A 12,149-nucleotide genomic window follows, 5' to 3' on the forward strand; every position below is an offset into this window, starting at 1 on the left:
TGCAGGAACCCTTGAGGTATGGGGCTCAAGACAAGTGACCCTGTAGCCCAGATGAGAGTGTGGTATGGGTCCTCATTCTCTCCCCCTCAAAAAAGACAAAAGAGAGATAAAAAAAAAAAAAAAAACATAGAACAGGACATTTAGAAAGTAAAAAATGAGATTGGTAGACTTCCGATATATCAGCAATTAAATCAAATTTAAATTAAATCATTCAATTATGACACAAAGATTTTCTATTTGGAAAAATAAAGCCCAAAAATATGCTATTTGGAAGAGATACCAAATGTTAAAATTACTGAGAGGGAAAAAGGCATACTTGTAAAAACTCAACAGAAGGAAGCCATGTCAGTGTCAAAATGGACTTTAAGTAATATTTTAATTAATGTAAGACAAAAAATATTCTTAATGATGAAATATCCCTCATAACTGAAAACTTTTCAATTTTCCAGGAAAACATAATAATTCTGAATTTATATTCAGCTGAAAATATAATCATGAAATATATAAAGTAAAATTAACTACAATGACTACAAACAAAAGTAGATAAATACATAATCATGTGAGATTATATACATACTCCTAGTTATTAGATGGATAAAGCAGATAGATTAGAAAAATGAAGGTATGACATCTGTATGATGTGTTTTGTAATTGGCCCAGTAAACAAATGTAGTACACTTTACCCAGTCACCACTGAACATGTAGCTTATTCAAGCACACATAGAATTTTAAAATATTGACATGCTGGTCTTTAAAGTAAAATTCAATGTATTTCAAGCGTCTGAAATCATATACATTGTTTCTGACTACACTGTATTTAAGCTAAAAAAAGTATTTTAAAGATATATTTTAAAATCGCCATGTGCTTTAAATTTTAGAGCTATACAGCTAAATAGCTTTTGGATCAAATAAATCATAGTGGAAATTAGAAAACATTTTTATGTGAATAATAATGAAAAATTGAATTGTAGTGAAAAAAATTACAAAGTAAAACCTGTGGAACGGGATAAAAATCATACTAAAAGGAAGAACATTAGCTTCAAACATGAGTATATTTCTACTTACTGCTTGTTGAGTTCTTTATTTAGTGGAGGGTTAAACTTGTGATTATAAAATAAACTGAAAGTATGTCATTGTAAAAATTAAAGAAAATTAGAAAAGGTAGAGGACTCAGTTTGGGAGCATGGGCAGGAGGCAGTGGAGGGTGGGAAGTATCACTATGCTCTTAAATCTGTGTATTTGAAATACATGAAATTTGTTCACCTTATATAAAAAATTTTTAAAAGAAGTAAAACCCATTAAAGACTAAAAAAATCAAAAGATTAGTAGTTAGTAAAAGAAAAAAAACCACACAGAGATGACTAAGACATCAAAAACTTAGTTGCTAGATAGCTACTATGCTGGAAACTAAAGGTTGAAAAGAAATATTTTAACATTACTATAGTTCTTAATCTTCCTGAGTTTATAAGTTAGTCATTGAATCACAATATAAATATATGGAAGAGTTAATATTTAAATAATGACTTTGGGGCAGAGGAAAAGAAAATTGCTACACAAATACAGAATCCTAGAATCATTCACTTCGGTCCTATTCTCCTTGTTAATTATAGTTTCCGTTACATTGTTTTAAAATGTGTTCAGTAGAATGGCTTGTTTTCATTGAATAGAACTGTTTAAGAAATAATCTGCTGTATGAAATATGTGCTCTGGTTAACCTGTGACCAAAGGAACTCCTTTCCCCCAAACCTCCCCAGATGGCTTGTACTTGGCCGGCGATGCTACTGTCTGTGTGCATGGGAATTTATTAGTTGATGTATTTATCTCAGTGGATTGCCTCATTAAGTTTGCAGATGTTCTGTCAATGGAAGGATTTTTTTTTAAAACCTTGCTGTTTTTATTAGAATTTTCCAGTGCACAATCCAGCATAAGAGAATTAACACATTTCAACACAGAACAAAGTAGCATGTATTTATACCTCATGGGAGGAAACGCCTTTAACTTGTGCTAAGACAGCTATGATTGAACATGCTGAATTTTAGAAAAATAGACAAAGTTTGCAAATTCCAGCCTAAAATTCTCCACGTACCTCCTGTCAGTCAAGATGGGATTTTTGTGTGCCTTAGCTGATCCTGTTGAATTAAATGCACATACATTCTGAGTTAGCTGCCACTCAGAAAAGAAGCCACAGACTTCTAAGACCTCTGCGGCTCCTAAGAAAAGAACTTGATCTGAATGGTGGTTTTCCATCAAGCAAAGTGAACTCGAATAACAAACATGAAGGGAAAGATAAAACAATTCCCGATACCGATGATAATAACAGACATTTCGGATTTCTGGTAGTTTCAGGATATTTCTAGTTTTAGTAGACAGTGTAACTGTATAAGTAAACTTCTGTGAATAAATGCATGAGGCAAATTTTAAATCACAAACGAAAAGTACCATTTCTGTACGTCCACTTTAACTCAAAAGGGCAGAACTAAAAATAAAATTGAAGACTAAAGAGGGTTCACTTGTAACGTATAAATGTTGGACATTTTTCTATGTAAACAGACAAGGCCTTTAAAGGTTTCACATTTCCATTCACATGACAGCTGCTATTGGGTGTAGGAAGTTCAGAAAGCCAGCCACTCCTTAACAGCAAGTACAGTGTACTGAAGAATGATTTTGAAAGATTTTGAAGTTCAACCTTTAGCATATGAGAATTGAAAGCTGTCACAAGATGAATTATTTCTTAGGTAAGTTTTTCTCTCACTTATAACAATATTTATATTACAATTAGATTTGAAATTGTTTCACAAGCACACTTTATATTTAGTTCTCTATCACAGTTTTTTTAAAAGAAACCTTTTACTGAATGAGTACAAATTTTATTTGTACAACTTTAGGAATATAGAGATTCTTCCCACCATACCCACATTCCCACCCCACCTCCTCCTCCGTCTCTCATTCCCAGTCCCATTCTCCATTAAGATTCATTTTCAATTAACTTTATACACAGAAGACCAACTCTATACAAGTAATCATTTCAACAACTTGCACACATACACACAAAATATAAAAACTGTTTGAGAACAAGTTTTATAGTTAATTCTCACAGTACAACTCATTGAGAACAGAAGTCCTGCATAGGAAGTAAGTACAGAGAAACTCCTGTTGGTAATTTAAGAATTAGCACTCTTATGTATGAAGTCAGTGATCACCAAGGCTCTTGACATGAACTGCCAAGGCTATGGAAGTCTTTTGAGTCCATAGTCTCCATCAGTAATAAGCAAAATGGAAGTTCTCTCCTCCCTTCATAGAAAAGTACATCCTTCTTTGAAGTCCTTTTCTTTCCACTGGGGTCTCACTCACAGAGATCCTTCATGTAGGATTTTTTTTTTCCACAGTGTCATGGCTTTCCATGCCTGAAATGCTCTCATGGGCTTTTCAGCCTGATTATAGCCTTAAGGGCTAATTCTGAGGTCAAAGTGCTATTTAGAGTGCTGTGTGGGCTGCTTCCTATGTTGGAGCATTCTCTCCTTAGTTCTATCTATTGGTATTGCCAGGCACTTGATCTTACTTCTATGTCCCATTTAACACTTAATCCTATCTATATGACCAATTTAACACTTAACATGATCACTTTAACACTTAAGAAGGCGTTATTATCACCCAGCTTAATGGGATTTGGAGTCCCATGGCAAGTTGTTAGCTGTACCCTTAGAAGTATGTCAGTAGGAATGTATACAGAACTATACAGCTCCTCCCTCTATTATTCCCACTCTTGTTTTTTACTGGGATCTATTTTCACTTGACATTATACACATATGATTAATTATATATTAAGTAAAGAGCTCAACCAATGGTATTAAGAAGGAGGAGAAAAAAAACTCCTCGACAGTCAAGACAAGGGCTTTTCAAGTAATTGCGTCTTAAAGTGTCCATTTCTCTTCTACAGGTTTCCTTTTAGGTGCTCTGTTAGTTATCACAGAGCATGGAAAACATATGGTATTTGTTCATTTGGGACTGGTTTATTTCACTAAGTATGATGTTTTCAAGATTCATCTGCTTTGTTGCAAATGACGGGATTTCATTTTTTTTACTGCTGTGTAGTATTCCATAGAGTACATATTCCATAATTTCTTTATCCAGACTTCAGTTGATAGGCATTTAGTTTGATTCCATGTCTTAGCTATTGGGAATTGAACTGCAATAAACATGGGGGTGCAGATAACTCTGTTATTTGCTAATTTCATTTCCATTGGTTAAATTCCCAGTAGTGGGAAGGCTGGGTCACATGGTAGGATTATATTCAGATTTATGAGGTATCTCTAACCCGTCTTCCATAGTAGTTTTACCAGTTTACATTCCCACCAACAATGGACTAGGGTACCTTTTTCCTCACATCCTTACAAGTATTTGTTGTTTGTTGATTTCTGCATAAAAGTCAATATAACTAGGGTGAGGTGAAATGTCATTGTGGTTTTGATTTGCATTTCCCTGACAGCTAGTGATCCTGAAAATTTGTTCATGTGTCTGTTGGCCATTTGGATTTCCCTTTTTGCAAAATGTCTGTTTAAGTCCTCTGCCTGTTTCCTAACTGGGTAATTTGTTTTGTTGTTAAGTTTCTTTGTATATTCTGGTTATTAATCCTTTATCAGTTGCACAGTTTGCAAATAATTTCTCCCATTCTGTCTGTTATCTCATCCATTTCCTGAGTGTTTCTTTTGCAGTACAGAAGCTTCTCAATTTGATATAATCCCATTCGTTAATTTTGGCTTTTATTGCCTGTGTCTCTTCTTTTCCAGGAAGTCTTTGCCTGTGCCAATGTCTATCAGGGTTTCTTCAGTGCTCTCAAGTAATTTGATAGTATAGGGTTGTAGATTTAGGTCTTTAATCCATTTTGAGTGGATCTTTGTATAAGGTGTAAGGTAGAGGTGCTGCTTCATACTTCTGCATGTGGAAATCATTTTTCCCAGCACCATTTGTCAAAGAGACTGTCCTTGCTTCAGGGATTTGTTTTAGCTCTTTGGTCGAATATAAGTTGGTTGTAGTTGCTTGGATTGATTTCTGGCATTTCTATTCTGTTCCATTGGTCTATCCATCTGTTTTTGTACCAGTACCAGGCTGTTTTCATTATAACTGCCTTGTAGTATATCTTGAAATCTGGTATTGCAATGCCTCTGGCTTTGTTTTTGTTGTGTAAGATTGCTTTAGCTATTTGAGGTCTCCTGTGGTTCCATAAGAATTTCAGTATCATTTTTTCTAGACCTGAGAAGAATGTCTTTGGTATTTTGATTGGTATCACATTGAATCTTTAAATTGCTTTTGGAAAAATGGGCATTTTGATGATATTGATTCTTCCAGTCCATATAACATGGACGATTTTTCCATTTTTCTTTTTTTTATTATCTTTAAAAAAATTTTTTTTTGACAGGCAGAGTGGACAGTGAGAGAGAGAGGCAGAGAGAAAGGTCTGCCTTTTCCGTTGGTTCACCCCACAATGGCTGCTATAGCCGGCGCGCTGCACCAATCCGAAGCCAGGAGCCAGGTGTTTCCTCCTGGTCTCCCATGCGGGTGCAGGGCCCAAGGACCTGGGCCATCCTCCACTGCACTCCCGGGCCACAGCAGAGAGCTGGACTGCAAGAGGAGCAACCGGGACAGAATCCGGTGCCCTGACCAGGACTAGAACCCGGGGTGCCGGTGCCGCAGGTGGAGGATTAGCCTAGTGAGCCACGGTGCTGGTGATTTTTCCATTTTTCAAAAATATTTAGTTCTCAAAAATATATTTAGTTCTCTAACACAGTTTTCATAATCACTCTTGTTAATGTGATTATTGTTACTGTTTTTATTCTAATATGTTGGATGTAAATGCTTGGAGAAGAAAGGCTTTCATTAAAAAATTTACCATTAATAACATACCTCCTACCTTTAAGACAATGAAGCAAGGGAAAAAAAAGAAACAACCAAAATCTCCATAACTAAAACTAATTCTCATAGAGCTTAGTTAACTAAATAAATGATGTGGACCCTTGAAGGTCACAGTAGCCTAGTGGAGTTACATTATAAAAACAAAAACATGTAGTGATACTTTCCGTCCTGTTCCTGAGTCTGTATATGGGAAATACATGAAATTTATATACCTTGAATAAAATTTAAGACAATAAAAATTATAATATGTCTATATATTGGCATACTATGCATCCATGAATAAGCATGATGTTAAAAAAGATTGAGGAGGCCGGCGCCGTGGCTCACTAGGCTAATCCTCCGCCTAGCGGTGCCGGCACACCGGGTTCTAGTCCCGGTTGGGGCGCCGGATTCTGTCCTGGTTGCCCCTCTTCCAGGCCAGCTCTCTGCTATGGCCAGGGAGTGCAGTGGAGGATGGCCCAAGTGCTTGGGCCCTGCACCCCATGGGAGACCAGGAAAAGCACCTGGCTCCTGGCTCCTGCCATCGGATCAGCGCGGTGCGCCGGCCACAGCGCGCCAGCCGCGGCGGCCATTGGAGGGTGAACCAACGGCAAAGGAAGACCTTTCTCTCTGTATCTCTCTCTCACTGTCCACTCTGCCTGTTTAAAAAAAAAAAAAAGATTGAGGAAGCTTTAGTACATACACTGATACATAAAGATATGTGGGATGTATTGCTTATTTTTGATTTGGGCATTTTTAATAAAAACTGTATGATTTAATGTATACAACATGATGTTTTGAAATACATATACTTATTACTGTAATCAAACTAATGAACATATGTACCACGAAATTTCTCTGTGTGTATATGGTGAGAATACAGATTTTCTCTCACCGAATTTCCAGTATACAATTAAAGATAATTAACTATAGTCAGTATTATCCATTGCAGTGTTAAAACAGTCAAGACACGGAAAAAAAAAAAAAAAACACAGTATCTTTCAACAAATGAATAGTTAAATTGAGTGTGTGTGTGTGTGATGGAATATTACCTAGCCTTTGTTTTTTAAAGATTTATTTATTTATTTGAAAGGCAGAGTTACAAAGAGGCAGAGGCAGAGAGAGAGGTCTTCCATCCGCTGTTCACTCCCCAAATGGCAGCAATGGCAAGAGCCGGGAGCTTCTTCAGGTCCCTGATGCAGGTGCAACAGTCCAAGGACTTGGGCCATCTTCTACTGCTTTCCTAGTCGATAGCAGAGAGCTAGATCAGAAGTTTGAGCTGGGACTCAAACTGGCATCCATATGGGATGCTGGTACCTCAGGTGGCAGCTTCACCCACTGAAAGAACTCTGTCTGTATACAAGTGCTAGACAACTTCGATGTCAAAAAAGCAGGTTTTGTCATGAAGTTTTCATACTCAGTGGTACTTGGGAACTGACTTCCTCCTAGCTGTGAGATGTAGCCTCTGGTCATTTGCACTGCCAGTAGCTGATCCTTTCATCAGGTGCCCTTAGTCTCATGGGTTTTTCTCTGTATTTGTTTAGGAGCACCAGGTAGAAAACCATTCTCTTCTTTACTCCCCGAGGAAAGGAATGGCAAAGACTGGCATGGTTCATTGGTTCAACTTCATTTTCTTTTAGTATCTGTTGAGAATCCTGGTTCCAATGAGGAAATTTGGGTACAGATTGTGGAATTACTGTAATAAATGGTTTCCTAATTTTAGGACAGCAATCTGACTCCTCTGCTGAGTTTCTTGTTGTTGAAGGTTAGTATTTTTCTTTTTCAATATTTCCAAGCTGTCTAAAGCTGTACTATGTTCAGACAGTGACCTTAAAAGTGAAATGATATTTACTAATCCAGAAAGTTCTGAGGAATTTCTAGGATTATTCCAGTATTGTTTGCTCTGTCTAGCAGTTTTGACTTCTATCTGATCATTCGGTAAATGTCTAAATGTCTAAATCTTCAGATTCAGGAATATATAGTTTGGTGCCTGAGGAAATAGGAAGTCTTTTATCTAGAGGGTAAACAAAGAATTGGAATCTGGAGTATTTGTTTTATCAAGCTCTGTACTTCCAGAGTGATTCTGATTTAATAGTTGGATATTGTTGTCATTGCTAGAGGTTGATGGTAAAATCTGATCACTTTTGTCTAATTCACTTCCTAAAATAGAAGGTTGAGGTTGAACATCTTCTGAAAATAGACTTGTTTTCAGGCATCTGATTGTGATTATGTTTGTATCTTTAGATTTATTTGGGAGTGAAGGAAAATCATAGCTAATTCTGACTTTTTAGAGATATTTATTAGCATCTTCTTTATTATCTACAGAAACATTATTAGTCTACTCTAAAGGTGAATCAAAATTGCTTAATATGTCATGATACTCTTCCTCTATTTTTTCCCAAGGTTTTTAGCTTTGCAAGGTCCTGTGTCAAAAACCCACACAAGTTTTATCACAAAACTGTGATGGCAGAATCTATTTAATAGGACATGTTTCTGATGGTTTGCCACCAATGTTCACTACCTGTACCTTGATGGCTTATATCCTTACATTTCTTCTGAACACACAAATTGCCATCATTAACCAATATTTCTTTTATTCCATTTTCTGAATTCTGGGAAATTTTGTTGCTTCCCTGTGATTCATCCTCAGTGTCACTGATCTCAAAATGGTTCAGATTAAAACTTATCTTCAAAAATGGTTGTGTTACATTATTTATAGATTCATGCACACCATTAAGAGCTTCACTATCAGTATGACTTTTAGAAAACATGTCTGTAATGTCATCAGAGATCCTAGAATTGCTACTCAGAGACGAGTCAATTTGTGGACGTTCTGATTCAGACAGACACGAAACTGATTGTTTTTACTCTTTTTCTGGTGTTCCACAGGCATTAACCACCCGAGCATTTCCCTTAATGCAAATAGATTCTTTTATGTATACCTCGTTATTCTGATTAAAAGGCATTTTATTATTTTCTGGAATGTCAGATTCAGATAAATCGCCATTTTCTGCTCTACTGCAGGTTAACCAGGAAGCTGGCGCCTTCACAGAATGAAGGAATTTCCAACTTTATTTCCTGATTCCAGGATTGATCATTACTTCCTACTGGCTTATCTTCATCATGCTTTTTACTCTTTTCAGTATACGTCCCAACGAATTTTACTTCTTTTTGTACCAAAGGGTTTTTCACATCCAAATTTATATCATCTTCCTGGGCCTTGAGTTTTCTTTCTACATAGTTTCCATCCATCATAGAATAGTGTACAGGTGAGTTTTGTACAGATAAATACAGTAGCCCATCGACTTTCATTTCCCATAGCATTTTCTAATTGGTGCTGAGAGTCTTCACCTCAGCACACTCTTCCTGCAGAATTAAGCACTTCGGTTTGGTAGGAACGTTTAAACATCCTCGTGGCTGTACCTGAGGAAAATGTCCTGTAGCCTCAGAATTGAGTTCTTTATACCTACTAGTAGACTTGGACTTCAGAAGAGCTAGTATCTGTGCTTTGCTTCTGATGGTTTGGGAAACTCCTGAACAGTGAGAGGTCAAAATATCTCTTTTCATGGGCTCACAGGTGAGTGAAGAACCTGAATGCTTACTTTCAGAGCGAGAATAAACTTTTTCACTTGGCATTTCTGTGTTCATCTTAGAGAATGGAGCAGTCAGCTGAAGAAATGCCATTTCTCTGTTCTCACAAGGGGCAGTGTTCTCAAGGTTTGTTGGCATAGTGTTTATATCTTTTTTTTTTTTTAAGATTTAGTTATTTGAAAAAGTTACACAGAGAGATTATTTAACTTTTTATTATTAAGTTGTAAGTTTTCTTTATAGATTCTAGATACAAGTTTCTTATTATTACATGAGCTACAAATATTTTCTCCCACTCTGGGGGTTATCTTTGTTTTTTTTTTTAATGATGGATTTGGGGCATGGAAATTTTTAATTTTCAAATCCAACTTATCTATTTGTGTTGTTATTCTTGTCTGTGCTTTTGGTGCCATGACTAAGAAGGCTTTTCTAACTCAAAGTCATAAAAACTTTGGCTTATGTGTTCTTCTAAAGGTTTTATAGTGTTGTCACTTACATTTAGGTATATGATCAGTTTTGAATTAATGTTTTTATATGGTGTAAATAAAGTATTTCAGCCTCATTTTCTTGCATGAGGATACCTGGGAGCTGAGAGTCATTTGTCAGAAAGGTTATTCTTTCTGTTATGAACTGTTTGGCACTTTTATTGAAATTAAATTGACTATAAATTTGAAGGCTGCTCTTGTAGCAAAACAGTGTACTATTGTCATAATAGATCAATGAAACAGAATCGAGAGCCCACACATATTTACTTTTAATTTTCTTATAATTATATGATAAATTAGAGGTAGAACTTAGCAATTTAAAGAAAAAGTTCAGCTTGAAGCCACTTTTGAGAGAATTAAACAATTATAACTTAGGAAGGTTGATGGAAGCTGAGAAGATTTCTGTCCAAGATACAAATTTTAATTTATAAATAATTTTAAGATAAGTACTACTGAGCACCAAAGGGGAAACTTGTTGAAGTGAAATGGACACTATGAGAAACAGTGACTTGATCAGCTCTTGTCCTGACTGTTGATTACAATGTAATACTTTATCCATTTTAGTATTTTCTCTTTGCTTTGTTCTAGTACTATTGGTTGAACTCTGTGATTAACACAGAATTATTCTTAGGTGTTTAAATTTTAACTGAAAAGTGATCCCTGTTAAATATGAGTGGGAATAAGAGAGGGAGGAGATGTACAATTTGGGAAATGCTCAATAGGACTTGCCCCAAATGGTGGAGTTAGAATCATGCCAGCGGAATCCCAATACAATCCCATCAAGGTGGCATGTACCAATGCCATCTCACTAGTCCAAGTGATCAATTTCAGTTCACAATTGATCACACTGATAGGTCTAAGAGTCAAAGGGATCACACAAACAAGACTAGTGTCTGCTAATACTAGCTGATAGAATCAAAAAGGGAGAGAACGATCCATCATGGGAAGCAGGATACACAGCAGACTCATAGAATGGCAGATGTCCTAAATAGCACTCTGGCCTCAGAATCAGCCCATAAGGCATTCGGATATGGCTGAAAAGCCCATGAGATTATTTTAGGCATGGAAAGCCAAGACACCCTGGAAAAAAAAAAAAAAAAGACCTAAATGGAAGATCTCTGCGAGTGAGATCCCAGTGGAAAGAACAGGGCCATCAAAGAAGGAGGTACCTTCCTCTGAAGGGAGGAGAGAACTTCCACTTTGACTATGACCATGTCAGAATAAGATCGAAGTCAGCGAACTCAAATGGCTTCCATAGCCTTGGCAACTCATGACTAGAGCCTAGGGAGATTACTGACCTCATAAACAAGAGTGTCAAAAATTGTTAAGTCAACAACAGGAGTCACTGTGTACTTACTTCTCATGTGGGATCTGTCCTTAGTGTGTTGTCCAAAGTGAAGTAATGCTATAACTAGTACTCAAACAGTATTTTACACTTTGTGTTTCTGTGTGAGTGCAAACTGATGAAATCTTTACTTAATACATACTAAATCAATCTTCTGTATATAAAGATAATTGAAAATGAATCTTGATGTGAATGGAATGGGAGAGGGAGAGGGAGATGGGAGGGGTGTGAGTGGGAGGGAAAATTAAAAAAATACACAGTTACTCTTAGGTGTTTAATTAATGCTATAACTAGTACTCAAATAGTATTTTACACTTTGTGTTTCTGTGTGGGTGCAAACTGGAAATCTTTACTTAATATATGCTAAATTGATCTTCTGTATATAAAGATAATTGAAAATTAATCTTGATGTGAATGGAAGGGGAGAGGGAATGGGAGAGGGGAGTGTTGTGGGTGGGAGGGAAGTTATGGGGGGGGAAGCTATTGTAATCCATAAGCTGTACTTTGGAAATTTATGTTCATTAAATAAAATAAAAAAACATATATATAAACAATAGATTATTTTATCTTATTATTTGGTCGACATGTACACAATTTATTAGCACCATAATAATAAATTATATAAATACAAAAAAGATAAGTACTAAAAATAAGCTTTAAAATAATTGGTGATTAATAATGCTAAATATTTAGGCATTTTACATATCATATACCTAAGGGTCACTAAAAAATCAGAGAGGAATTTTTAAAAAGAAATATATCTAGAAATGAAATTTGAAAAATTCCAAAGCAAATTCTCAAAAGCAGTCAACTGAACATATGTCATAATGTTAAGCCATTTG

General features: G+C 36.0%; 1 pseudogene across 1 annotated transcript; it reads right to left on the minus strand.

Moving 5' to 3' along the window:
- Window positions 1-6,381: 6,381 nt before the first annotated feature.
- Window positions 6,382-11,503, minus strand: LOC100338731 (5'-3' DNA helicase ZGRF1 pseudogene; annotated as a pseudogene). Its single transcript, XR_016216222.1, has one exon. The product of XR_016216222.1 is annotated as a 5'-3' DNA helicase ZGRF1 pseudogene (transcript).
- Window positions 11,504-12,149: the final 646 nt, after the last annotated feature.

This window comes from Oryctolagus cuniculus, chromosome 11, assembly GCF_051225735.1.
Source record: "Oryctolagus cuniculus isolate XC-2025 breed Fujian yellow rabbit chromosome 11, ASM5122573v1, whole genome shotgun sequence".
Lineage (NCBI taxonomy): Eukaryota > Metazoa > Chordata > Mammalia > Lagomorpha > Leporidae > Oryctolagus > Oryctolagus cuniculus.